We start from the raw sequence: 27,532 nt of genomic DNA on the forward strand, positions 1-27,532 counted from the left end.
TACAATGTACTCTATTTGTACCTTTTATTCACTTATAATAATCTCTTAAGATTTTTTTCTCATCAGTATAGCAAGAGCTGCCATTTCCTTTTTTTATGGATATACAATATGGATTTTCAACTCTTTATTTGCCTTTCAGAAAAACAAAATAAAACAAAACTTTAAATCACTGAGTATTTCATTCCCAGATATGTATCTAAGAATAGAGTGTACATGTATATGCTACAAGACATGTATTAGAATGTTCCTAGCAGCACTACTCACAAAGCCAAATGCTGAGAAATACCCAAATGTCCATTAACAGAAAAAAAGTTAAATAAATTACAGTATATCCATATCGTGAATACCATACACCAAATAGAATGAACAATCTATAAGTACACAAAATATTTTAGATGTATCTCACAAACACAAAGTTGATTGAGAGAAGCCAGACACAAGATGACACATCTTTTATGATTTCATTTATGTCAAGTACAGAAGGAGGCCTAACTCATTTAAGTATCTGAAGTCAGGGCTCTGTGGAAGAAAGCACAGGTGGATCTTCTGGGATGCTGATACTGTTCTATTTCCTGATCTGGGCTCTGCACTGATGTATTCAGTCACTGAAAATTCCTTAAATTATTCCTGTATCATTTGTGGACTTTTCTGCATATATATTATACTTTAATAAAATGTAAAAAAATTGAAAACAAAGTGTTTTTTGTTTGTTTGTTTGTTTTGCAGTACACGGGCCTCTCACTGTTGTGGCCTCTCCCGTTGCGGAGCACAGGCTCCGGATGCGCAGGCTCAGCGGCCATGTCTCTTGGGTCCAGCCGCTCCGCGGCATGTGGGATCTTCCCGGACCGGGGCACGAACCTGTGTCCCCTGCATCGGCAGGCAGACTCTCAACCACTGCGCCACCAGGGAAGCCCACAAAGTGTTTTTTATTACTCATTTGGTGATTGTATTAGTTTTCTATTTGGTGATTGTGTTAGTTTTCCATTGCTTCCTGGGCAGATTACCACAAAGTTAGATTCTTAAAACAGTTTAGAAGTCTAGGTATGACATGGACCAATCAGAGAATTCTGTTCTGTGCATTTGAAAGGCTGAGGTCTCCATTTCCTTGTTGGCTGTCAGCCTCTCTCAGTCCCTCTGAGGACATTTGTATTCTTTTTTGCCCCCTCCACCTGTAAACCAACAATGGTGCAGAGAGTCCTCTGTGCCTTTCCTTTCTGCCACATCTCTCTTCCTCTTCTCTTCTGACTTTCGTTTCCAGCCAGAGATGGTTCTCTATTCTTTTTTTTTTTTTTTTTTGGTTCTCTATTCTTAACGGTTCATGCAACTGTACTGGATTCATCCAGAAAATACATGATAATCTCACTATCTCAATGTCCATAATGTTAATTACATCTGTAAAATTCCTTTTGTCATATAACCTAATATATATAAACTAATGCGATGTCATGTAACCCTGGGACTCATAGGTTCCAGGGATTAGGACATGAACATCTTTAAGGAACCACTATTCTACCTGACCCAGCAATGCAGTCTCACCCTCTCTGAACTGCCCTGCCCTGACCTGAAGATGCTTAGATATTATGGTCTTTATATATCCTACTTAATGTGATTTTTCAAACACTTTGCTGCAGAATGTTAATGTGGTTGATAAAGAGGTGCTGTCCTAGTCTTTGAATGTCATGTAATGCACAGTTACCATATTACCTTTAAATCTAAAAGTTCTGAATTATAAAACACACCATGTTCAGTGACTGTGGATCTGTATTTCATTGAATGGAGATACCAGAGTTTATTTATTCTACTCCTTTGATACATATTTAGGCTATTTCTATCCTTTTCCAGTTACTAATAGCCTTATAATGAGCAAACTTGAACATATTTAATTTTGTATACACGCAATGATATTCATATAACAAATATCAAGGAAAAACCCTCTAGGATCAAAAGGTACACACATTGTGTATTTTGATAGATATTGCTAAATTGCCCTATGGAGGGGGAGGCAGCAAACTAATTTATCTTCCCTAGCTTCATATATGAAGGTTCTGCTTCTTCACATTCTTGCTCACATAGTGTACAATCAAACGTCTAGATCTTTGTCACTCTGAGTCAGTATACTTTTACTTTAATTAATAGACTTCATTTTTGAGAAGTTTTAAGTTTATCAAAAAATAGAGCGAAAAGTACAGTATAGTTTAAATTTGTAACTATTTTATTATATGTGAGCATATTTGTAATAGATCATTCATATTTTTATATGTTTAAAAGAAAATTACATTTCCTTTATTGTGAGCTATTTTTTTCATATTCTCTACAATTTTTCTACTGAGTGTTGGTCTTTTAAAATTGTTTTATGGGAAATCGTATATTTGTTATATTTTTGGTATACGTTAGAAATGGTTGTTCCCAGGTTTGCCTTTTTACTTTGATATTTTATTAAATCTCTTTCATTCAAGTGTTTTATTTTTATGTAAAATAAGTTACCAATTTATTCTTTTGTATTTTATAGATTTTTAGTCATATTAACAAAAGCCTCCTGTGGATTACTTATGTGTATGAATTATGAATACAAGGTCTAATTCTGACCATAACTCCTTATCAGTAACTACATACAAGTGTTGGCTACATCCCAGTGAAGGCCACCATAGACCATATGGGTTAACATATTAAGGTTTTCTAACTTGCATATTCATAAATCCTACAGCTATAGAAATGAAGATAACAAGGGAAGCATGTTCATTAATTATACATAGGACCAACATATTATGTTTCATTCAGTATTAAAATCCTGAACTCAGATGTATTTATTCACATTATAGGGCAGCATCTGTCACTGTGCTCTTCTTCACTTGAAGGATGAGTCTTTGTCCAGATGCAGGAACTTCACTCAGATGAAATCCTTTGTTTCAGGTCTAATTTTCACTCTTGCCCTAAGCAGCCAGCATAGAGAGACAAAAAGCATCAATACTAGGAAAGTGAAACTGAGAGGGATGTATATTTCTGGGCTTTCTTGCTCTTATGCTTTTGCTTATGAAAATATTTGGGAATCAGCTTGTGTCATAGACAGGAGAAGGGAAAGGATGGGGGGAAATATTGAGGGAGAATTAGCAAGTGTTAGAAGAGGGGAATATCCTGGGGAATCAACATTAGATTTAGGTAGAAGAAGGAAAAGGATGAATAAAATCTAGGGGAAATGACAGATGTTACAAAGGAAGAGATGTCATTGTGAAGGAAAGGGAGGAAAGTCATAGAACCTGGAATAACCTGGAATTTGAGATTGACATTAGACATGGCCCTAGACCTGGACCTGACCTAAGACATGTATATTGTATCATAGCTATGGACATTTACCATAAACTTGTATTAAATATAGACATTGGAATGGGACCTTCAGTCTTTTACCTGTGCTTGGAACCATGATTTCGAACTTGGACTTCAGACCAAGACCTAGATATCAGATCTTGATCTTGGACCTTAATCTGAACTTATTACCTGGACTTGGACATTGGAATGAAACATAAGACCTAAAATTTGAACCTGAATTTGTCCAGAAACTTGAATCTGCTCTTAATCATGCTCCATGGTTGGTAGACTTTGGCTTTAGACCTTGACATTGAGGTAGAGATTTAATCTTAGATGTGGACCTTATATCTGGACCTGGACCTGACCTTGGATCTGTACTTCAATTCTAGACATAGATGTGAACTTGAATTTTAGAAATTTACCTTGACCCTGAACCTGTACCTTGCTTTGGATGTTGAATCTGGAACTCATAAATGGATTTGACCTAGATCTTGGACCTGAGAATAGGCCAGATCCTAGATGGGGAAAATATAACTTGGACCATGAGATTAGACATGACTTTTGTCCTTAGATATATGAACTTTGGACCATCACGTGGACTTGAACTTAGACCTAACCTTGGTCATAGATATTGACTAACTACCTATACTCTGGACATGGACTTTGGACCTGGAACTTGGATCTGCATTTTCTAGTTCCTTGCAGAAAACCTTCAGTTGGAATTTGGATTCAGATCAACTTATTATCTGTCTGCTAAGATCAGATCAGGTCCTTTCTGTCTTATGTTTTAAAAATCTTTATACATGTTTTTTCAAAGCTCTTACCATACTATAATCAATCAATTATGTTATTATTTGACTTTTCATTTTATATATACCAGGTGTTTATATAGAAAACTTCAGTCAGTGGGCAAAATCTTGCACACGGACTGTTTTTTTATGACTCAAGAGCTTAAAATTTTTTTCTGTTTTTTTACATTTTAAGTAGTTAGAAAACAATTAAAAGAAGAATATTCTGTGACACACAAAAAGGACATGAAATTCAAATTTTAATGTCCATAATTAATGTTTGACTAGAACACAGACATATCCATTCATTTATATATTGTCTTTGGCTGCTTTCATGTGTCAATGGTGGAGATGAGTACTTATGACAAACATGGTGTGGTCTACAGAGACCAAATTATTTACTATATATTCCTTTATGGAAGAAGTTTGCTGACCCTTGTCCTATATAGTAAAGATGCAGGCCATATTTGTCATTATTAGCACTGTATTCAGATTTCAGAGGTTTTTAAATGTGATAAGTTACATCTTAAAGTCAACAAAATACAGTAAATTTCCATGAGTAGAGAAATGAATATATCGTTTTGAAATACTTACATGAATAAATAGTATACTGCAGCTAAAATCAATAAATAAGGACTATCTCAATGTAGATAGATTTTTGAAAACTAAGGTCAAATGAACAAAAACATTTTAAAATGTTATATAAAATATGATACATGTATATAATAGGAAATATTACATAGTATGAAACAGTATGAAATAATGCTACATATATTGATTTATACATCTATATGTAGCAAATTATTAAAAACCTAAGTTGGGGGTCCCCTGGTGGCACAGTGTTTGAGAGTCCACCTGCCGATGCAGAGGACATGGGTTCATGCCCCAGTCTGGGAAGATCCCACATGCCGCGGAGCGGCTGGGCCTGTGAGCCATGGCCACTGAGCCTGCGTGTCTGGAGCCTGTGCTCTGCAATGGGAGAGGTCACAACAGTGAGAGGCCCACATACTGCAAAAAAACAAAAACCTAAATTGGAAGAATGATCAAAAATGCATAACGGAGAAGTAAGAAGAGAAGTGGAACTGAGGGGTGATGCAAATAGACTACTATTGTATTTTCTGTTTGTTACTTCACTTTGCTCCTTTATTTCTCAAAAAAATGAAGATATGAAGAAATATGTCAAGATATGAACATAAAGTGAAAGGAGTAAAAAATGTATTTGATATAACTTTCTGAACCTGAAAAAGGAAACAGATATCCACGGACAGGAATCACAGAACGTCCCAAACAAGATAAATCCAAAGAGACCCACATGAAGACATATCATAATTAAAATGGCAACATTTAAAGGTAAATAGAGAATTCTAAAGGCAGCAAAAGTAAAACAAAGAGTCACATACAAGAGAACCTCCATAAAGCTATCAACTGATTTCTCTGCAGAAACTTTGAAGGCCAGAATATATTTAAAGTGCTGAAAGGGGAAAATCAACAACCTAGGATACTCTATGAAGCAAGGTTATCATTTAGAATAGAATAGAAAATAAAAGACTTCTCAGAGAGGCAAAAATAAAAAGTTCATCAATACTAAACTGACTCTAAAAGATATGTTAAAAGGCCTTTGCTAAGTGGAAAAGAAAAGGTAAACAAAAGTAAGATTTTATGGGAAAGGGAAAATCCCACTACTAAGGGTGACTACATTCTGAAAGCTGTGGATCAACCACTTAAGTAAGTTAGTATAAGATTAAAAGACAAATAAGCTAGTATAAGTATAAGATTAAAAGACAAATAAGCTAGTATAAGATTAAAAGACAAAAATTGTAAAATTATTTTTAACTACAATAAACAGTGAAGGGATTAACATGAAGATGTAAAATATGACATCAAAGACACAAAACATGTGGGGGGGAAGATTAGAAAAGGTAAATCTCTTAGAATATGTTTGAACTTAATGACTATCAGTTTAAAATAAAATATAATTATAGGTCAACATATATGAACCCCATGGTAACCACAAATCCAAAATTTACAACAGACATAAACAACTAGAGAGAAAGTAACACAAGCTTACCACTAAAGAAAAACATCAAACCACAAGGGAATAAACTAAAAGAAGAAGAAAGTAACAGAAAAGTACTACAAAAACAACCAGAAACTAAGTAACAAAATGGCAGTAAGTACATACCTATTGATAATCACTTTAAATGCCAATAAACTAAATGCTCCAATCAAAAGATGTAGCTGACTGGACAAAAACCAAAACAAGATCCATCTATACGCCACCTACAAGAAACTCACTTCAGAGGTAAAGACACAATCAGACTCTGTTAGCATATGTGAGAGGATGGAAAAAGATATTTCATGCAAATGGATACAAAAAGAAAGCTGGAGTAGCAATATTTATATCAGCGTAAGTAGACTTTAAAACAAAGTCAATAAGAAAAAACAAAGAAGGTCATTATACAATAATAAAGGGATCAATACAAGATGAAGATATAACATTTGTTAATATATATGCACCCAGTACAGGAGCCCTTAAATATATAAAGAAAATATTAACAAATATAAAGGGAGTAATTCACAATAATACAATCATAGTAGGGGACTTTAATACCCCACTTACATCAATGGACAGATCATACAAAAGAAAACCAGCAAGGCAAGAGTGGCCTTAAATGACACAAAAGACAGTTGGACTTAACAGATATCTACAGGACATTATATCAAAACACAGCAGAATACACATTCTTTTCAAGTGCACACAGAATATTCTCCAGGATAGATCACATGCTAGGCCAGAAAATAAGTCTCAACAAATTTAAGAGGATAAAAATTATATCAAGGATTTTCCTACCACAATGGTATGAAACTAGAAATTGATTACAGAAAGAAAAATGGAATAAGAACAAACAGGTGGAGACTAAATAAAATACTACTAAAACAATGGGTCAATGAAGAAGTCAAATAAATATCAGAAAATACCTTGAGACAAATGAACATGGAAACATGGCACTCCAAAATCTATGGGATGCAGCAAAAGCAGTTCTAAGAGGGAATTTTATAGCAATAGAGAACTTCCTAAAGAAACAAGAAAAATCTCAAACAATTTAACCTACCATCTAAATGGATTAGAAAAAGAACAGGGCTTCCCTGGTGGCGCAGTGGTTAAGAATCTGCCTGCCAATGCATGGGACACGGGTTCGAGCCCTGGTCTGGGAAGATCCCACATGCTGTGCAACTAAGCCCATGTGCCACAGCTACTGAGCCTGCATTCTAGAGCCCGCGAGCCACAACTACCGAGCCCATGTGTCTAGAGCCCGTGCTCTACAACAGGGGAGGCCACCGTAGTGAGAAGCCCGCCCACTGCAGCAGAGTAGCCCCCGCTCACCGCAGCTGGAGAGGGCCCGCGCCCAGCAATGAAGACCCAACGCAGCCAAAAATAAATAAATAAAATTAATAAATTTATTAAAAAAAGAAAAAGAACAAAGCCCAAAGTCAGCAGAAAGAAGGAAATAGTAAAGATCAGAGAGGAAATATATAAAATAGAGATTAAAAAACTAGAAATGATCAAAGAAACCAAGAACTGTGTTTTTGAAACATAAAATAAATTGATAAGCCTTTAGCCAGGCTCACTAAGAAGAAAAGAGAGGGGACCCAAATAAACAAAATATGAAATTAAAGAGGGGAAATAACAACCAATAACTCAGAGATACAAAATATCATAAGTGATTACTATGAAGTTATATGCCAACATTTTGGACAAGCTGGAAAAAGTGGACACATTTCTAAAAAGATTGAACCTGATAAGACTACATCAAGAAGAAACAGACAATTTGAACAGACTGATCATGAGTAGTGAAGTGGAATTTGTAATGAAAAACCTTCAAGCAAACCAAAGTCCAAGATCAGATGGCTTCATGTGGGAATTCTACCAAACATGTAAAGAAGAGCTAATACCTATACTTCTCATACTTTCCCCCCAAACTGAAGAGGATAGAACACTTCCAATTCATGTTATGAGGTCATCATTACCCTGATACAAATAACAAGGGCACTCCAAAAAAATAAAAAAAGAAAGAAAGAAAGAAAGAAAATTACAGGCCAAATTGATCTTTGATGAATATAGATGCAAAAAGACTCAGCAAAATATTGGTCAACCAAATGCAACAATATAAATAAAGTATTATAGGCCATCATCAATTTGTATTTATTTCAGCAACTCAAGGATGATTAAATATTCACAGGTCAATCAATGTGATACACTACATTAACAAAAGGAAGGATAAAAATTACAGATCATCTCAATGGATGCAGAAAAAGCATTTGAAAAAAATTCAACGTCTATTCATGATAAAAACTCTCTTCAAAATGCGTGTAGAGGGAATATTGCTCAACCTAAAAAAGGCCATGTATGACCATCCCAGAGCTAATTTCATACTCAATGGTAATAGACATTTTTCCAAAGAGGTAATGCAGATGGCTAACAGGCACATGAAAGCATGCTTGATATTGCTAATTACTAGAGAAATGCAAATCAAAAACACAATGAGATACCTCACACCTGTCAGAACGGCTATCATCAAAATGTCTACAAACAACAAATGTTGGCAAGGATGTGGAGAAAAGGGAACCCTTGTACACTGTTGGTGGGAATGTAAACTGGTGCAGCCACTATGGAAAATAGTATGGAGCTTCCACAGAAAACTAAAAGTCAAAATACCATATGATCCAGCAATTCCATTCTTGGGCATATATCCTCAGAAAACACTAATTTGAAAATATATATGCATTCCAATGTTCATAGCAGCACTGTTTACAATAGCCAAGATATGGAAGCAACCCAAGTCTCCATCAACAGATGAATGGTAAAGTAGAGGAATATTACCCAGACATAAAGATAATTAAATTCTGCCATTTGTAGGAACTTGGATGGACCTAGAAAATATTATGCTTAGTGAAATAAGTCAGGCAAAGAAAGACAAATACTGTATGTTATCACTTATATGTGGAATCTAAAACATAAAACAAATGAACATATATAGCAAAACAGACACAGACTCACACATGTAGAAAACAAACTAGTGGTTACCACTGGGGAGAGGGGAGGTGGGAGGGGCAAGATAGGGGTATGGGATAAAGGTATACAAACTACTATGTATAAAATACATAAGCGAAAGTAAATATTGTAGAGCACTGGGAATTATAGCCATTATCTTGTAATAACTTTTAATGGAGTATAATCTGTAAAATTACTGAATCACTATGCTGTACACCTGAAAATAAAATAATATTGTAAATCAACTATATTTCAATATATATATATTTTTCAGAAATATAAACACTAACCACAGGGCTAGAAGGATCTAGGAAGATAGTCTAATCCCAAACTCCCCATTATACAAGGTAAGAAAGTCTCAGGTTGGGAAAACTACTTGCTCAATGTCACACAATAAGTTGGTACCCAAAACATCCTTGGAAATACCCTGAAGGCACCAGTTACATATCAGATGAAATAAAAGTTATAAGTAACCACTAATCAGAGGGCTACCAAAAAATCCCCACGATGAGAACAACGAGATATCATCTCATACATGTTAGAATGTATACCATCAAAAAGACACAAATATCAAATGTCGGCAAAGATGTAGAGAAAAGGGAACCCTAGTACACTGTTAGTAGCAATGTAAATTGGTGCAGCCACTATGGAAAACAGTATGGCATTTCCTCAAAAAACTAAAAATAGAACTGCCATGTGATCCAGCAGTTGCACTCCTAGGTATATAACCAAAGAAATTGAAAACACTAATTTGAAAAGATACATGCACCCCAATGTTCATAGCAGCATTATTTACAATAGCCAAGATATAGAAGCAACCTAAGTGTTCATCAGTAGATGAACGGACAAAGAAGTGGTGAATATGGAATTTTGCTATTTGTAGCAGCTTGGATAGACTTGGAGGGTATTACCTATTATGCTTAGTGAAATAGATCAGACAGAGAAAGAAAAATACTGTATGTTGTCACTTATATGTGGAATCTAAAAAATGAAACAAATTAATGAGTACAAAAAAGCAAATAGATTTACAGAGATAGAGGAAAACTAGTGGTTTTCAGTGGCAGAGAGAAGAGGGGAGGAGCAACATAGGGGTATGGGATTAAGAGGTGCAAACTACTATGCATAAAATAAATAAGCTACAAGAATATATTGTACAGCACAGTGAATATAGCCAATGTTTTATAAGAAATTTAAATTGAGTATAATGTATAAAAATATTGAATCCTGATGTTGCACAACTGAAACCAATATTGTAAATCAATTATACTTCAATAAAAAAGGAAAGGAAAGAAAAGCAATATGGTTAAGGAAGTATTTCTTCTTTTTATTTTTATTTGCTGCCAAAAGAAACGTGACCACTGGAAATGCAGTTCAGAGCTGCAGAATTACCACGAACAAACTAAATATAATTGGTGGTAATCTGTTGGAAACATAATCTTAATTATTTATCAAATGAAGAACACCTTGTATTATGACCAGTTTATCCTAAAAGAAAAAAAAATAACATCCAATAGCCTTTATAAAATACTCAGTAGATATATTTGAAGAATAAACATGAAATACAAGAGTGAACTGTCCCAAACCAATGTGAGACATTGAAACCAAATAAAATTTGACACAATTTCCTGATAAAAACTTTATTGCCCCCAATAACTGCATAGGTCATAAGATAGTTACTGTTAATTACTAGTTACTATTCATTACGAGAATATGACTAACAAAATTCAAGCAGCTGTGGTATCAGCTTTGCAATACACTGATAACTTTCCTTATTGCCTGAGGGACTTTGAGGTTTGTCCCATTTGCCTTGTTTCACAAAGTACATGGTATCTTTATATTTGATTATTTTCCACTTCTTCTGATAGGCTTAGGATAAGAAGAAAGGACTAAACTAGCATCCTGAATATTTGGTTAATGTATCCCAAATGGTGTGCTTTAGTGATGTCTTCAATAAAATATATTTTGAGGCTATTTTTGAACTTGACTCTGCTAAGTCATCTTCCTGGAGCTCTTCACATATTGACATCCTTGGAAGAAAGATACTGGATTCCTGCAAAGAGATCATTTACCCCTTGTATTATTCTAGGAATAACCAACTGAGGCTTATCTGCAAATATTAATATTATTGGACTTGGAAGGTAATAGGAATAAAAAGTACAGCTTGGTTACCTTATTTTTTGGTAAAGAAAACTTAAAGCTGAGACTTGGCTAATATAAGAGGAAGAATTCCTCTCTTACCATTAAGAATTATATTGTAAGTAATCAAAATCTAGCTGTGTAAATATAGTATTTGAACAAACTACTCAGACTAGTTAATAAGGACATAATGAAGTAGAGTGAGAAAAACTTAAAAAGAGTGAAACACGTGTCACATTCGGTGATATTGGCAAATAAGTTCCCTTAACTTTTATCCAATTATTATGTGCATTTGCTATTACTATCATATATTTTTATCTACCGAAATTTAGATGGAGTGTAAAGTCAATGATAGAGGCACCACCAGAGGCTGAGGAGCCTGTGGGGATGTGCTGATCCAACTGGAGATGAGGTTTGGTCCAGTTCATTGGTTCCCAGTGACTGGTAGAAATTCAAAACACATAGTTCTCGAAGCAGATGAGGATTAGAAAAATACCATGAGAAGAGTGAACACAACAGCCAATAGGATAACGCTTGGATAAGTGGAAGACAGTCCAAGGTCAGAAGGAGTTATGGTACCTGAGGAAATATCCAAGAAGGGTATCTAGGTCAGAAAACAAGCCAAAGTCAGAACAAGAGGCTGAAATAGTCTGTTTGCTGCAGTAACTTATGATGGGGTGCCTTCTTGGTCCCCTTCTCTAAGAACTAGGTCTCATCCACAGGTCCTATTTAAGAGGTGAGTGCAGCTCCCATAATAATACCAAGTGACTCAAATTCCTTGCCCCAACTGACTGAATGGGAGTAAATACCCAGGCCTACCTACATTAATCAGATATTGTACTGAAAATTAATTTGTTCACTGAGAATGTAGTCAATTTTTAAGTCTATGAAGTGAAAAGTTTAGGAGAACTCTAATGAATTAACCATGTTTGATCACTCTTCCTGTATCACCAAGGCAAGGAAACTGACAGGCTAAAAGAATATGAATGAAACCCAGTGAAATAAAAAGAAAAGGAAGGAGAGCATACCCTCATTTTCTGACTTTGTTCTTCCTTTGTCTAGTACTTCGTGAGACTTGGCTATATGCCCTAATCTTGGGTGCGTTGAGATAAATCTGTGTCCTTCCTAAATCATTCCTTTTTACTTGAGTGAGTTACAATGCATGTCAGCACCTTATATGCAAATAGCTTAAACTAAGTGAGCCTGAAAGAAGCCTGTGTCCTATGTCAGTCAAGGCACCTTTGAATTCTCAACAACCTAAGAGGAGTATGCACTCTAGAAGAGGACACTGGGGAACTCAGGTACCGGATATGATACAAAGTTTCTCATGCAAAGTTTGTGTGTTGAGGGCTCACACACAAATTGGAGGATCTTTATCTTCCCTCCAAATTGAGTGGGAATAGTTTCTAGAGAGAGAAAGTAAGAGATTATAAATATTAGGGGAGAGGGACAATTTTATCAACTGTGTCAGGAGGAGTAGAACTCTAGACAGCCTGAAAGGCACAAAGTTATGGAGGGCTCAATGGGACAGAATGGATACAGGGGGAGGAAAGATGGAAATTACTTCCTTACCTCTGTTCTAGACTTCTAAATGGAAAACTTCATGATTGTTTACCAGGGGAAGAAAATTTATAACATAGTTCAGGACACAAACTGGTCAGCAATAAAGACTATGAATTTAGCAAAATATCCTCTGTGATCAGTAACTAAGGAACTTGAGCATGGCTATAATTACAGTGGACATGTTGACTGACTTGACAACAGCTATTCTTTTAAATTCTGCTAACAGAACCCCCACTTTGCATGAAAGACAGTATGTCCAGTCCTAGAAGATGAATCCTGAGTGGTCAAAGAAAATTATGACAATTTTGAGACCTTCTTTTGGAAGGGGGATGACTAGAACTGCAACCCAACATTGTCCAATAAGATATAAGACTACATTGACTACAGGCTTGTGAGACAAATATTCCTCCATAGTAAGAAAGAATGTATAAGAAGGGAGTCTTTTTTTCTCATCTTCCCTTCTTTCCTTACTGCATTGGAAATTGTTGGACAATGCCTAGGCTGCTGTGGATATTTTCTGTCCATGAGGAAAAGGCCAAGGTCATCATGGAGATCTCTACCTACAGTCCTGACATCTCTGAACTTCTGAATGTGAAACCTGAAAAAGTCTGTTCCCAGAATACTTAAGTAAATCAATAAATCTCTGTATTATTTAAGCTGCTTATGGTTGGGTCTTTTGTTACAGCCAAAAGTATCATAATGCATACAGTAGATGAAGAGAAGCAGGGACAACTCCACTGGAGGGAAGGAAAGTCCTAGCAAAAACAAAATCATATACTAAGTCAAAATAGCCGAAGACGCTGGGATTGAAGGTAAAGATATAAAACTGAGTTCTGTAAAAAATTAAAGATCAGAGCCAACAATAGTTTGTCTAAGCAGATCAAGGGGACTAGGAAGTGTTTGCATTTCTGTGGTCAACATTATGCTGGGTGGGGTCAGTGGTTCTTGAAGGCACAGTTGGGTTTCTACTCATTTCAAAGGCATGATGTTTGAATATAGCATATAACCTTCTGGTGGGCTCCTAAATATATCTAGATCAACAAATAAGTAACTTTAGAGTCCTTTTGTGGTGTAGTTTGATGGAACTAGACAAATCATCACCCAGTTGAATACCTCCTGGGTCTGTAACTCAGAATGTTAATGTTTAATGTTTTGCTGAACATTTGTATGTCGTACCTTATAGAGCTAGAGCTAAGAGTGTCCTTATAGATCACTTAAGCCAACTGGGAAAGCACATTAAACACTAAGTCTGGAGATACTGGGAAGAGAGCTCAAGATTCTAGTTCAGAGCAAAGATCTTGGGGGTAGTGGAAAATAGGAACAAAGTATTAACAAAGCTGGAATGAGAAAAACCTGGATGGGAGGAAGTGGCTTCAATAACTGCTGTTGTTTGCAAGTCACCTTCCTGAGATGCAAGGGGCATCGGAAGGCAGTCTCTCTTTAAAGAATGAGGGGCAACATAGACAGCATAGCTAATGAGGTATAGCAGAAATCAAAATCTGGTTCATCAACTTCATGTGCACTTCCTCTTCCACTTTATATCTACTGTTCAGTTAAAGCTCTAGCAAAGGATTATAATGGTGATACATAGGTGAGTTGAAAAATCAGAACCATCACTGGAAAGACCCCAAGGCTTCCCATAGCAGCCTGCTGATGTGCTCAAAATCCCATCTGCTTGATAAATTAAATCACCTTCAACTAAAAGTCATGGATTTCTACTCATACTCAAGACATTCGGCATTCCTGTCAAGACAGTGCTGAAAGTGATCACTCTAAATAGACAAATAGACCTTATTTTCTTGGAGGAATGGTATTTCTTTTTTTTTTTTTTAATAAATTTATTTATTCATTTTTGGCTGCATTGGGTCTTCATTACTGCATACAGGGTTTCTCTAGTTGTGGAGAGTGGGGGCTATTCTTTGCAGTATGCAGGCTTCTCATTGTGGTGGTTTCTCTTGATTCAGAGCATGGACTCTAGGCGTGCCGGCTCCAGTAGTGGTGGCTCGCAGGCTCTAAAGCACAGACTTAGTAGTTGTGGCACACGGGCTTAGTTGCTCCATGGCATGTGGGATCTTCCCGGACCAGGGCTCGAACTTGTGACCCCTGCATTGACAGGTGGATTCTTAACCACTGTGCCACCAGGGAAGTCCAAGGAATGCTATTTCTTTTTAAGTCACTAACTCCATAGTCTAGAGTGTTCTGGAGTTTGTTTGTTTGTTTTTTTTTCCATTCCTGATTTTCTGGTAGTGAAATGACAACAAGAACAGCTAAAGAGAGGGGAAAATTTTACCTGTGATACCTAAATCTTCCCTTTTTGTCTTCTGGCTCTCCCATGGGTATGTTGACAATTTCACAACTGTCCCTCAAATGGTGTACTTTATTAATCAAGACAACATTCAAATTTACTTACTACAATAGGTTGATGTATATCTTTAGGGTATTTTAATGTAAAATGGTATCTTTCCCCACAACACCGAGTTTTTCAAGAATTCAAGAACATACATACTCCATTTTGCATATGTGATTGCTACTATTTACTTCTTCTCAAATAATTCTCTCTTTCTTTTTGGCTATGCCATGTAGCTTGTAGGATATTTGTTCCCCAACTGGAGATTGAACCCAGGCCCTTGGCAGTGAGAGCATGGAGTCCTAATCACTGGACCACCAGAGAATTCACTGAAATAATACTTTTAATGTAGCAATATTACTTTTTAAGTCATCCTAACATATTTGTATGGTATTCTGTTTTTTTTTAAACTTTAATTTTCACTGAACTCTCACTATAGTTATATCCTTACATTTACTTATTTTTTGGTGAAGTAATTCCATCCTTACTTTTTAACAAATGAATCTGTTGGCTTTGCTATCCTTCCTATTATATTATTTGTGAGTTCTATTGACTTTTGGATTTGGAAGACATAAATCAACTACAAGCTGAGTTGCATTGACCGCTTCACAAAAGTCCAGAGTAGACACCTGCACAAAAGCTGACCTATAAAAATTGCATGAGGGTCAGGGTTGTAGAGAATACCAGCCTAACTTTTCACCAGAATCTCTAAAATAAACCTGAACCATATAGGTTCAGTGTCACAGAGCTGTCAAAATTTCCAAATCAGAAGTAAACCTGACTAACAAGTTTTTCTCAGTAAAAGCAAAGCTGATCACCCTCCCAGGTAGAATACAAAAGAAATGACAATTCTTCTACAGCCAATGACAATTTGCAAGGCAGTTGTCATCAGTCCAGGGGAGTGAGCATCAGTCCAGGGGAGTGAGCATCTTGATGAAGGAGAGATCTAACTTACATTCAATGTAGGATCAGGTCTACAATTTCATCAGCTCTTGCTCTTACCCTTCCTTAACCCTCTCTCATTCTTCCTTTGACTCCCTGTCATTTGACTATAGTCTTCCTAGGTTTGAAATTCCTTCATTGCCTCTTAATATATCACATTATCATTATCCATCAGGGAAGTTACATCTCTCAAGAAGACCAGCAAGGCAAGTTTCTGCAACTCATTTTCCTTAAGATGTTGGCTCATCTATAGACTTGTGAGATTATTCTGAGTTTTCCTTAAAACTAGCTACCATGTATAAGAGGCAAAGTTCTTCTCTGCCTTTATCTATGTGTGATACTTGTCATTCCCATACTCACCTCCACTTAACATCCAACATTTATTTAATTCTACTGCACAGTTAGAAAGAAATACATGTGTGTGCCTACAGGAGTGAGCATTTGTGACATCAACCAGAAGAACTACTCCAGGAGATGTGCTCCTTAATAGTTAATACCTCATTTTGTGCCACAGTTATCTAACAGGGAAGAGTCAGGGAAAGAAAAAACTTCACCTGTTCCTGGCAAAAGTGCTGACTTGATAATGAGAAAAAGGCAATATCTGTGGCAATTCCCAGGCTTTGCAAGGAAGAGACTCCTCCCCATGGCAGGATCTCCTTGAACCAAAGCCAGGCTTCTCCTATGACCCCTGTCATGACTCCACTTTCCTGTTATTTATTACAGTGCCCTTCCTTCAAATCCTCTTATAAAAGCCCAGTCCTTTCTACCCTGACAAACCAGTGCAGATCCCTGCAAGACAGGTAAGTGGGAGCTGAGAGAAGATGAGACCCCTGGCAGGGGTTTCACCTCACACATTTCAGAGAAGGTATACCAGGATCCCTGTCCTCAGAGAACACAGGAGCACTGAGACAAGGCAAAGGCAGTCCCACGAGGTCTCAGGTGTAGTAGTGTATATAGATTTTCCAATTCTTTCAAGAAATATAGAAGGGGATGGTTGCCATCAAGATAGATTTATTCTGAGGGGACTAGACAGAGGAAGAGACAAGAGGTACAACAGGGGCTTTCTCATGCCCTCTCTCTGACCACCCTTTAGTTTTCTGGTTGCCTCTGCACATCACAGACAAAATGATGCCTTCCATGGATGCTGCGCTCCTGCCTAATGTTCCTGTCTCAGGTCCAAGGTGAGATTTCTCTGCCTCTAGCACTGGGTTCCCAGTGTTTATTCAGGGCCAAGAAGAGGAGCAAAGCTCCTGTGTGCCTCCCATGGTAATGGTACATCCCCACACGACAACACTGCCTGCAATTCCTGCATCATCATCCTTCCTTCTGGGTGACTAGTGGTGGGAGGCACCGCATTGGTCCAGTAACAGTGGGATGAGATGATTTCCATTTTCTCATTAGATTCTAATTCATGTGGGTAGATTAAGGAGGGTAAGCATAGAGTGTCATTAATGAGATGAGTAGGAAAATGATTGGAGGATCCAGTGTAAGAATAGTCAGCCCAGAGGAGGAGAAGCCTTGGACTTTTGAATAAAAGAGAATAGTAAGAGCAAAAGAGATTATCTCTCAATTAGTAACTTTCGTTCAAAATTAAAAAAAAAAAATCCTGGAAGTGTTGGCAATGGTGACAGGCAGTCAGGAGTTTGGTGTCACTGCCCAAAGCACTGGCCTCATAGATGTTACCCAAGGTCACCTTCCCACTCCAATCCCCTCTCTCCATTTCACCCCATACCTCTCCTTTATTTCTTCCTCCCCAGGGGAAGACTCCCAGAACAAACTTCCTTTTGCACGGATCAGATGTCCCAAAGTCTCCATGGCCTATGTGTCCTACTGCTATGCTTTGTTTATAGCACCCAGAACCTGGATGGATGCAGACCTGAGTGCTGGGATTTGCAGTTAGGGGTGATAGTGAAAAGCAATTTACAGACCAGATTGTGGGGCTGGGAGTCTCCATTCTCTAGAGCTTCTTGAGCATGAGAATGAGCACCTCGTCTTTTGCAAACACACCCCTTCTCACCTACCTCGGCTCTGCCTTTCCCCCAGCATGAAGCATCTCAAGCTCCTTCTCAGTGTCTCTCTTCTCCACACAGATGACCTGCCAGAAGAGGCCCTCAGGCCACCTTGTGTCTGTACTCAGTGGGCCTGAGGGATCCTTCATGGCCTCCCTGGCCAAGAACAATTTGAAACTCCTCTCAGACGTCTGGATTGGGCTCCATGACCCCACAGAGGTACACTTACATCCTCTTTAATCTGTTACCTCCCAGGATGTTATGGCCACCCAGGACCCTCCATGTCCCCTGTGCCTGCCAAGTAAATATCCTAGAAATCCCTGGAGCTCAGAGGATAATTGGAAAAAAATGGAGAGCCTTGAGACGAGCTGAAGAGCTGAATTATATGCAGGTCCCTAGTCTCCAGGTAAAGTTAATCTGCCTCTTGTCAAACTTTTTACATGATTCACACATTATGCCTTGTAATTCAGTTCTCTATGATTCCCTGAGTCTGCACATACTGTGCTTAGTGAGTCCTAAATGAAGATTTAGGACTGACACATTTTTCCCTTATAAAACTGATGTTATCTTCAAGGTTTAGATGTTAATCACAAATGTACCACTAAGTGTAGTTCATATAGTGACATGTTACTCTGAGAGGTTCCATTGGTCTTTGTGATCATTCATTTTGGAATGTGCCAACAGATTTAGGGAGAGTTTCCCAGAGGAGAGCTGTGGAGACACCACATGGAAGAGCAGAGCAAATTCCATGATGCTGGGGAGGGGATCAGGCATTCCAGCTGAGGGAATCAGGCCAGGAGACCTCTAAAGGCCTTTCCACCTCACCTGACTCCATCCTCTGCTCTATAGGACTCTTAGCCCAATGCCAGTGGATGGGAGCGGAGTAGTACTGATGTGCTCAATTAAGTTGCCTGGGAGAGAAATCCAGCCACCATCTCAAACCCTGGCTACTGTGGGAGCCTGTCAAAAAGCATAGGTAAGAAACAGAAGAGGTCACTTCTGCCCAGCCTATTCCCTCCCCTCATCCCCCATTTCTGGGTCTGGTTTTCAGAGAATCCTCCTGGGCTGGAACTGTAATACTGGCTTGTCTGTTCCCATCCCCTCTCTTCTCTCCTTTCTTTCTGTCTCTTTACCCGGGGTGGGACCCTGATGAAGATGAAGGAGAGCATTTGAGTTCTAGGCCAGAATCTGGGATGCATCTCCATTGGATTCTCAAGCTCCACCAGCCCCATTCACTTGAGTTCTTCTGTCACTTTAGGGTATCTGAAGTGGAGAGTTTATAACTGTTATATGAACGTATCCTATGCCTGCAAGTTAAAGGACTAGGTCAGAAGGGAAGTCAGCAGTCTGAGTCTGGTGTGTAATTCATCGTGGACTTGGAACCAAGTGTGAAGACCCATCCCAGAAGGGGATATTCTCCCCACACCCCCAATCTAACCACCTTATTTTGACATTTCCTCCCCTCCAACCTCATATCAGGCTCTTTTCTATGTTCTATAACCTGAGTTTTCAAGGTACTATAATAAAAATTTTAGTTTTTCATTGCTTGTCTTCTCTGCTTCATTCTCATAGACAAACTCTGGGGAGGAAGTGGGTGAGTGAGGGGAATTGGTGGGTCAATCTATGCCCAATTTCACTCAGGTCCCTGGGGAAATAACTAAATATATATATATTCCTCTTGGCATATTTGTGGTGAGGTATGTCAGCACTGCTTCTGTAGGATGTGGGTTGTGTACATATAAAGACATTGCTCTCCCACACACTCTACTGCACAAAAATTCCTAGACAAGGTCTCTGATGGTATGAGGCAACCATTTTAGGATCTGATGATGTTTAGAACAGTATTTCCTAAACTATCCGTGTAAAAGATAATGATAAGATTTTATTAACTTTCATAAAATAGAAATAAAATGAAGAAATTCAAAAATTAAATGGATAAAACACATATTTGAAATGCATATATAATTGTTTTGTTATTAGTTTTGACAGAAAAAAAGGTAATCTTTCTAATTGTTGTACAATTTCAGCTTCTATACTTCCCTTGCCATGGTCGATTGGCATGAGTCCATTTAACTACATGTTGCCCTGTCCCTAGAAGGCACTTGGGAGAACAAACCCCAGAAGGTCCTCTTAAAACACTCTGACTCCAGTCAGGACTGGATTTGGGCAACTTATTGTCTGGCAGGATTTCTCTTAACTTATTTTTTTTCCATGGAAGCAACCTAAATGTCCATCAGCAGATGAATGGATAAAGAAGATGTGGCACATATATACAATGGAATATTACTCAGCCATAAAAAGGAATGAAATTGAGTTATTTGTAGTGAGGTGGATGGACCTAGAATCTGTCATACAGAGTGAAGTAAGTCAGGAAGAGAAAAACAAACACCATATGCTAACACATATATACGGAAATTTAAAAAGTGGTACTGATGAACATAGTGGCCAGGCAGGAATAAAGACAGAGGCTTAGATAATGGACTTGAGAGCACGGGTGGGGAAGGGGAAGCTGGGATGAAGAGTAGCATTGACATATATACACTACCAAATGTAATATGGTTGGCTAGTGAGAAGCTGCTGCATAGTACAGGGAGATCAGCTTGGTGTTTTGTGATGACCTAGAAGAATGGGATATGGAGGGTAGAAGGGAGTCTCAAGAGGGAAGGGATATAAGGATATATGTATACATATAGCTGATTCACTTTGTTGTACAGCAGAAACTAACACAACATTGTAAAACATTTATACTCTAATAAAGATCTGATTAAAGACCTAAATGTAAGGCCAGACACTATAAAACTCTTAGTGGAAAACATAGGCAGAACACTCTATGACATAAATCACAGCAAGATACTTTTTGACCCACCTCCTAGAGTAAGGGAAGTAAAAACAAAAATATACAAATGGAACCTAATGAAGCTTAAAAGCTTTTGCACAGCAAAGGAAACCATAAACAAGATGAAGGGACAACACCCAGAATGGGAGAAAATATTTGCAAATGAAGCAACTGACAAAGGATTAGTCTCCAAAATATATAAACATTTTTTGTATTAAAAAAATGATGCTTTTTTAGTCTGTCATACAGAGTGAAGTAAGTCAGAAAGAGAAAGACAAATACCGTATGCTAACACATATATATGGAATTTAAGAAAAAATAATGTCATGAAGAACCTAGGAGTAAGACAGGAATAAAGACACAGACCTACTGGAGAACACTTGAGGATATGGGGAGGGGGAAGGGTGAGCTGTGACAGGGCGAGAGAGAGAGAGAGAGAGAGAGAGAGAGAGAGAGAGAGAGAGAGAGAGAGAGAGGCATGGACATTTATATACTAACAAATGTAAAGTAGATAGCTAGTGGGAAGCAGCCGCATGGCACAGGGATATCGGCTTGGTGCTTTGTGACCGCCTGGAGGGGTGGGATAGGGAGGGTGGGAGGGAGGGAGACGCAAGAGGGAAGAGATATGGGAACATATGTATATGTATTACTGATTCACTTTGTTATAAAGCAGAAACTAACACACCATTGTAAAGCAATTATACCCCAATAAAGATGTTAAAAAAAAAAGGAATAAAATTACAAAAAGTGACATTAGCAGCCACTCTAGAAGAAGCACACAGCCTCTGTAGAAATACAAGTAAATTCGCTCTTTTTCCTTAAAGGAGCATTCAAGTGCGTTTTGTTCATTTTTACAGTAATGAGAGTGCCCTTCAGTCAATTTTCAGGACCTGGTACAAATTATTATATTTTCTCCCTTTAAATGTCAAGGGCAAAAAGTGGAGGGCTCCTCTGCCACCCAGAGCCAAGCGCCTGGGCCAGCAGTGGGAGCTGAAGGATCCCCTGTGCTCAAAACACAGGGGCGCCCCGCGAGGCCCCGGGTCCGCGAGGCCCCGGGTGGGTCCGCGAGGCCCCGAGTGAGTACGCGAGGCCCCGAGTGAGTACGCGAGGCCCCGGCCTGGCGCGTGCAGGACCTCGTGCCCAGAGGTTCCAACGCCCCACGAACCGTCCCACACCCCGATGCCAACGATCGCCTCAGCGCCGTAAGCTTCGCGTCTACAGACTTCGGGGCCGCCCAGAAGCCAAAGCCCGTCGAAGGTCCGACCCCGCTGACCCACGAGCATGGGCAGCTACCTGAGCATGTACCTGGGCACGGCCAAGGCCACACAGCCAGCCCACGCTCGGAAGCGCCGGTCCCCATGGTTCCCATGGACCGGGCCCGCCCGCGGCACCTGCCTCCCGATGGGCCGGGACAGGCGCCCAATCCTATGCTACCGCCGCCGCCGCCAGGATCGCGGGCTCTGGTTCCGCAGCAGGCGGCCGCTCCCCACCGCCCTGCGCAGCTGGGAGTACTACCCGGTCCGCGGGTCCTCGGCTCCCCAGGGCTGGACACGCCTTCACAGGGGGCCGCCCCTCCGCACCTCCTCGGGGCTGGGGTTTTCCGGCCATGGCAACGGTTTCACGATGAGGTCCCAGTGGAACGCCCGCCTCTCCTGCCACACGCAGAGCCTGGTGGACATCCGTACCGCCCCCCCGTTGAAAGCCTAAGCAGCTTGTCCACATGTCCGCCCAGCCAGGAGTCCCCGGACACCTGTGCCAAGGAGACCGCGCTGAGGGCCCTCAGCCGATGCGAGGAAGGACAAAGGCGGCTCGACGGGCCTCTCAGGTCTGAGAGCCCGGAGCCCAGGCTGTCGGCCTTCAGGCCCGTGATGAGGAATGGAGTGGTCCCTGTCTTTGTGCCCAGGCTGGGGCCTCTGAGAAGAAGCATCTGCGCTGGGTGCAAGCGCCTCCGACAAGAGGACACTGAGCCCCAGCCTGACCAGCAGCCCTGCCTGAGCCTTCCCTGTCTGCCGCCCACCCTGCTGTGAGGCCCCCCCACCCCCCATCCGCCCAGGGCACAGTCACAGAGCCTCGCTGGAGAGATGGGGGCGGATCAGCACTCCCGGGCCTGGGCCTCCTGCAGCCTGATGTACCCCTTGAGTCCTAAGAGCCAAGGCCACCTCCTCCTGACACTCAAACCCACATTTCTTTTACCCAGCTGACCCCTGCCCTACCCCACCCCTGCCTGAGTCACTGGCACGGACCGCTAGGCCAGCTCCCTCCACTCCAGCCAGGAGCTGCCAAGCCCCAGAGCCACCCCTCCTACCTGCAGAGCCCGCCCCGAGGAAGCACCGCTGACGTCCAGGCCTGCACTCCCTTCTGCCCACCCACCCTTGCTGCCTTTGCCCCTGAGAAGACCCTTCTCGGAGGACCCTTCTCAGGAAGGCGTGCTTCTCCCCTATTGCCCACTTCATACGGTTTAAAGGTTGTTCTTATTTTAAATAATACTAAAATAGCTTCATTATCCTAAAAAAAAAAAGTTTCTCAGAATACTACTTTCATCCAGATCACTGTTCAAGAATACATGTTTTTGAATACTTAAAAAAAAAATGATGCTTTTTTGAAGAAGTTCCCCTCACCTAACTGATGGCAAGACCCAGACTTTTCATGCATCTGCATATTTCAAGACCACTAATCTACCTTCCCCCCTTATCATCACCCCTCCCTCGCCACAAGCTTCCATTGTGGAAAAAAATGGTTTTGGTCAGATTTTCCATAATCTGGAAAAAAACATTTATTCTATGAGAACACTGACAAAATTTTCCATGTGGGTCAAGAACACCACAGTCTTGCCATATAAGGGTATTGCTTCTTAAATAAAGAGATGAAAAGAATCGTAAGTGTCTTTTTCTTTTAATGTTTGTTAAATGTCATTTGTTCTTTCTAGGATAGACTGCCTTGACTAAATATTCCTTCAGCATTTTTGGTGGAAACACTTCTGCATAAGTTTCAATGAATTTATGATTGCACATTGTCAGACGTTTTGATTTTCTTCCCTGTTTAAAGTCACAACATGGGTTTGAAAAGTTCACAGTAATTGTGTTTGTGTCCGTTTCTATTTTAGTTGAGTTCTCCCTTTGATGGCAGGTGAGCCACTCCAGCTGTGGGGACCAGATCCTATCCTTCCTGTTGGAGAACCCATTGTGTTAGATATGACATTTGAAGTTGAAAGTAAGAAAAATCCCAGAATGATTTGGCTCAAAAATTTAAGGTATTTACTGGACCACATTACTGAAAAATCTAGCAGTGAGGAAGGCTTTGAGCTCAGTTTGACCAGGGCTCAAGTAACATTTCTCTTGGGTTCTCCTGTCTACATTCTCTTTTATCTGTATCCTTTATTCCTCTACTGGCTTCCTTTTTTTCATAGCTCAAGAGAGTTGCCAGCAGCAGCTGGGGCTACTGTTTCCTTAACAATATCAGTAGAACATATATTATTTCCTCAATTGATAATAATACTGACTTCCTCCTGCCTTTTTAGACAAAACTGAGCATATCACTATGGTCAGGAAAATGTCATGGGCTGTTGCTCGAAGCCTGAATTACTGTGCATCTTTGAACCATAATTAGAGCAAAGTGGATATAGTATTACATGAGTTATAAACTCTCCAGGATCTTAGAGTGTGATCACTATCAACAAACCTCAGGAAGGGGTCTCAGAAGCATGGAGGGAGTGGATTTTCTTAGTGGACCACCTGAGCTCTTAGAGAAAGGGGAAAAGAGAGTAATGAAAAGGGTAGGTTCCCAGGGATTTTCAGCAAACACACATTCAGACAATTGGAGATAGGTAAGACTAGACATAATAATTAACTGGAATTAAAGAATGTAAAAAATGATATAATCCTAGTTTTTTGGTTATCAGCAATTACCATATTTCCTCCATCAAAAGACTAAAAATACAGGTATGTCCAGTGAGAGGAAGCATCCCAAATTTGCAGACTCCAAGTCAAGGATCAGTCACTTTCTTACGGTCAGTTTGTTATTGACATGTGACATCATAAAATATCACTCTTCTCATTTTTCTCATACCTTTGGTCGAAGCTTTTCAGTTCTCTTTGCCAGCTTATATTGTGAATTCTCCTTTGGTTTCCTATTCCATAGATCATCATGTAAATATTCTCTGGTTATTCTCAGCCTCCCTTTGAAAGTAATCAGTCCCTCTGATACTGAAGGTTTAGATGACGTTATTTTTCAAACCTAAGCTGGTGATGCTATATATTTTCAAAAAGTGAGTAAGTCATTTGGTGATGATAAAATAAAAATTCTGCCTTCTCCTGAGAGCAATGAAAGGACAGAGAATTAGGAAGACACTTGGAAAAATTTGTGATATTGTCACTTACTAAATCTTTTGAAAAGTTTTCTCTTTAATCAGGTTTAGACTGGATATCAATGTATTGCTGCTCTTCTAAGGATGCGCTAAACACTATCATATGTAGTTTACCTGGAACTTGAATAAGGCCACTTGGTATTCATATTCTGGGTCTCTAAGCCAACTGGTTACTTCGAGAATATAGGAAATTTGTAACTAGTTCTTCACTGCCAGCCTTTTCACAGAAAGAAGTACTTCCTGATTTTCTTAAAATGAAAACAACACCACCATTGCAAACAATCCTGAGCATTTTTAACTATTAATTTACAAGAGTTTTTATTCCTATCTTTCCTAAAATGGAAATAATAATAATACAGTCAACAAGCCAGATAAGTTTAAGAAATTGTGGCACACTATTGAATTGAATATTAGCCATTATAAATTACATAGAAATATTTAATTTTGTAAAATTATAAAATGTGTACGTGGGAGGAGGTGGAGGCAATGAAGGAACTCCTTTTCCACCCCCTCATTCACTGTCCAGCTTGCGTGGTTTTGCCAGAGTAGATGAGGAAGATTTGTTGTAACGTGACCAGAGGAAAGGGTAGAGGCAAAATTAAAGCCTATGCAGTGAGCAGAACAAAGCCAGGACACTGAGAAGGGACAAAGGTGATGTGGGCTCAGAGAGATTCCCAGAATGGGGAGAGGCCCTTCCAGGCATAGGCTAGAACTGTCCAAGGTCAGGTGTCCTCTCCACAATCAGTCCCACTTTCCTTTAGGCAAAGGTGGAGTTTTATCATTCTAGGAATGCTCCCAGGTGCCCAATTCTCATGTCCTTAAGAGTTGGAGAGAGTGAGAAAAGATCTTCCAGGAAAGGCTACAAAAGGGAAGCAAAGAGGTAGTCCAGAAAGGATGAAGGAGATCAGGCCTCCTGCTGTTAATAAGCATAAGTTTACATGCCTGATGCACAATGAAGTCAAATAAACCAAAACATTGGAGTTTGGAGCAGAGAGAGGTTTATTGAAGGGCCATGCAAGGAGAATGGGTGGCTCATGCTTCCCCAAATCCCTAACTTCCCAAAGGGTTTCAGCAAAACATTTTTACAGGCAAGGTGAGGAAGGGACGTGGTTGGTAGTCACAAACTTCTTGGTGTGGGAATCCTTTGTTCTTGCAACTGTCCTCATAGGTCAGGTCACAATGTTCCTGTAAACCTCCAACAAGACAAATGTTATTCTCTATTCTGCAACTTTTTATCTGTGTATGAATGGAAGAGTGTTATATGCTTAAAGGTCAGAGCCTTGAGAATGGGCTATCCTGTATATTTCAGGCTATAGGCAACATTCTTTTTTTTGAATTTTTGAATTTTATTGTATGTTTTTATAGTGCAGCTTCTTATTAGTAATCCATTTTATATATATTAGTGTATATATGTCAATCCCAATCTCCCAATTCATCACACCACCCACCCACCCCCACCCCTTTCCCCCCTTGGTGTCCTACATTTACTCTCTACATCTGGGTCTCTATTTCTGCCCTGAAAACTAGTCCATATGTACCATTTTTCTAGGTTCCACATATATGCGTTAATATACAATATTTGTTTTTCTCTTCCTGACTTACTTCACTCAGTATGACAGTCTCTAGATCCATCCAATGGTCTACAAATGACCCAATTTCATTCCTTTTTAAGGCTGAGTAATATTCCACTGTATATATGTACCACTTCTTCTTTAACCATTCATCTGTCGATAGGCATTTAGGTTGCTTCCATGACCTGGCTATTGTAAATAGTGCTGCAATGAACATTGGGGTGCATGTGTCTTTTTGAATTATGGTTTTCTCTGAGTATATGTCCAGCAGTGAGATTGCTGGATCATATGGTAGTTCTATTTGTAGTTTTTTAAGGAACCTCCATACTGTTCTCCATAGTGGCTGTATCAATTTACATTCCCACCAACAGTGCAAGAGGGTTCCCTTTTCTCCACACCCTCTCCAGCATTTGTTGTTTGTAGATTTTCTGATGATGCCCATTCCAACTGGTGTGAGATAATACCTCATTGTAGTTTGATTTGCATTTCTCTAATAATTAGTGATGTTGAGCAGCTTTCCATGTGCTTCTTGCCCACCTGTAGGTATTCTTTGGAGAAATGTCTATTTAGGTCTTCGGCCTATTTATTTATTTATTTATTTATTTATTTATTTGCGGAACG

At 39.4% G+C, this 27,532-nt stretch overlaps 1 pseudogene; it reads left to right on the plus strand.

Moving 5' to 3' along the window:
• The first annotated feature begins 17,273 nt into the window (after positions 1 to 17,273).
• Positions 17,274 to 19,467, plus strand: LOC136133680 (lithostathine-like; annotated as a pseudogene).
• Positions 19,468 to 27,532: the final 8,065 nt, after the last annotated feature.

This window comes from Phocoena phocoena, chromosome 14 (assembly GCF_963924675.1).
Source record: "Phocoena phocoena chromosome 14, mPhoPho1.1, whole genome shotgun sequence".
Lineage (NCBI taxonomy): Eukaryota > Metazoa > Chordata > Mammalia > Artiodactyla > Phocoenidae > Phocoena > Phocoena phocoena.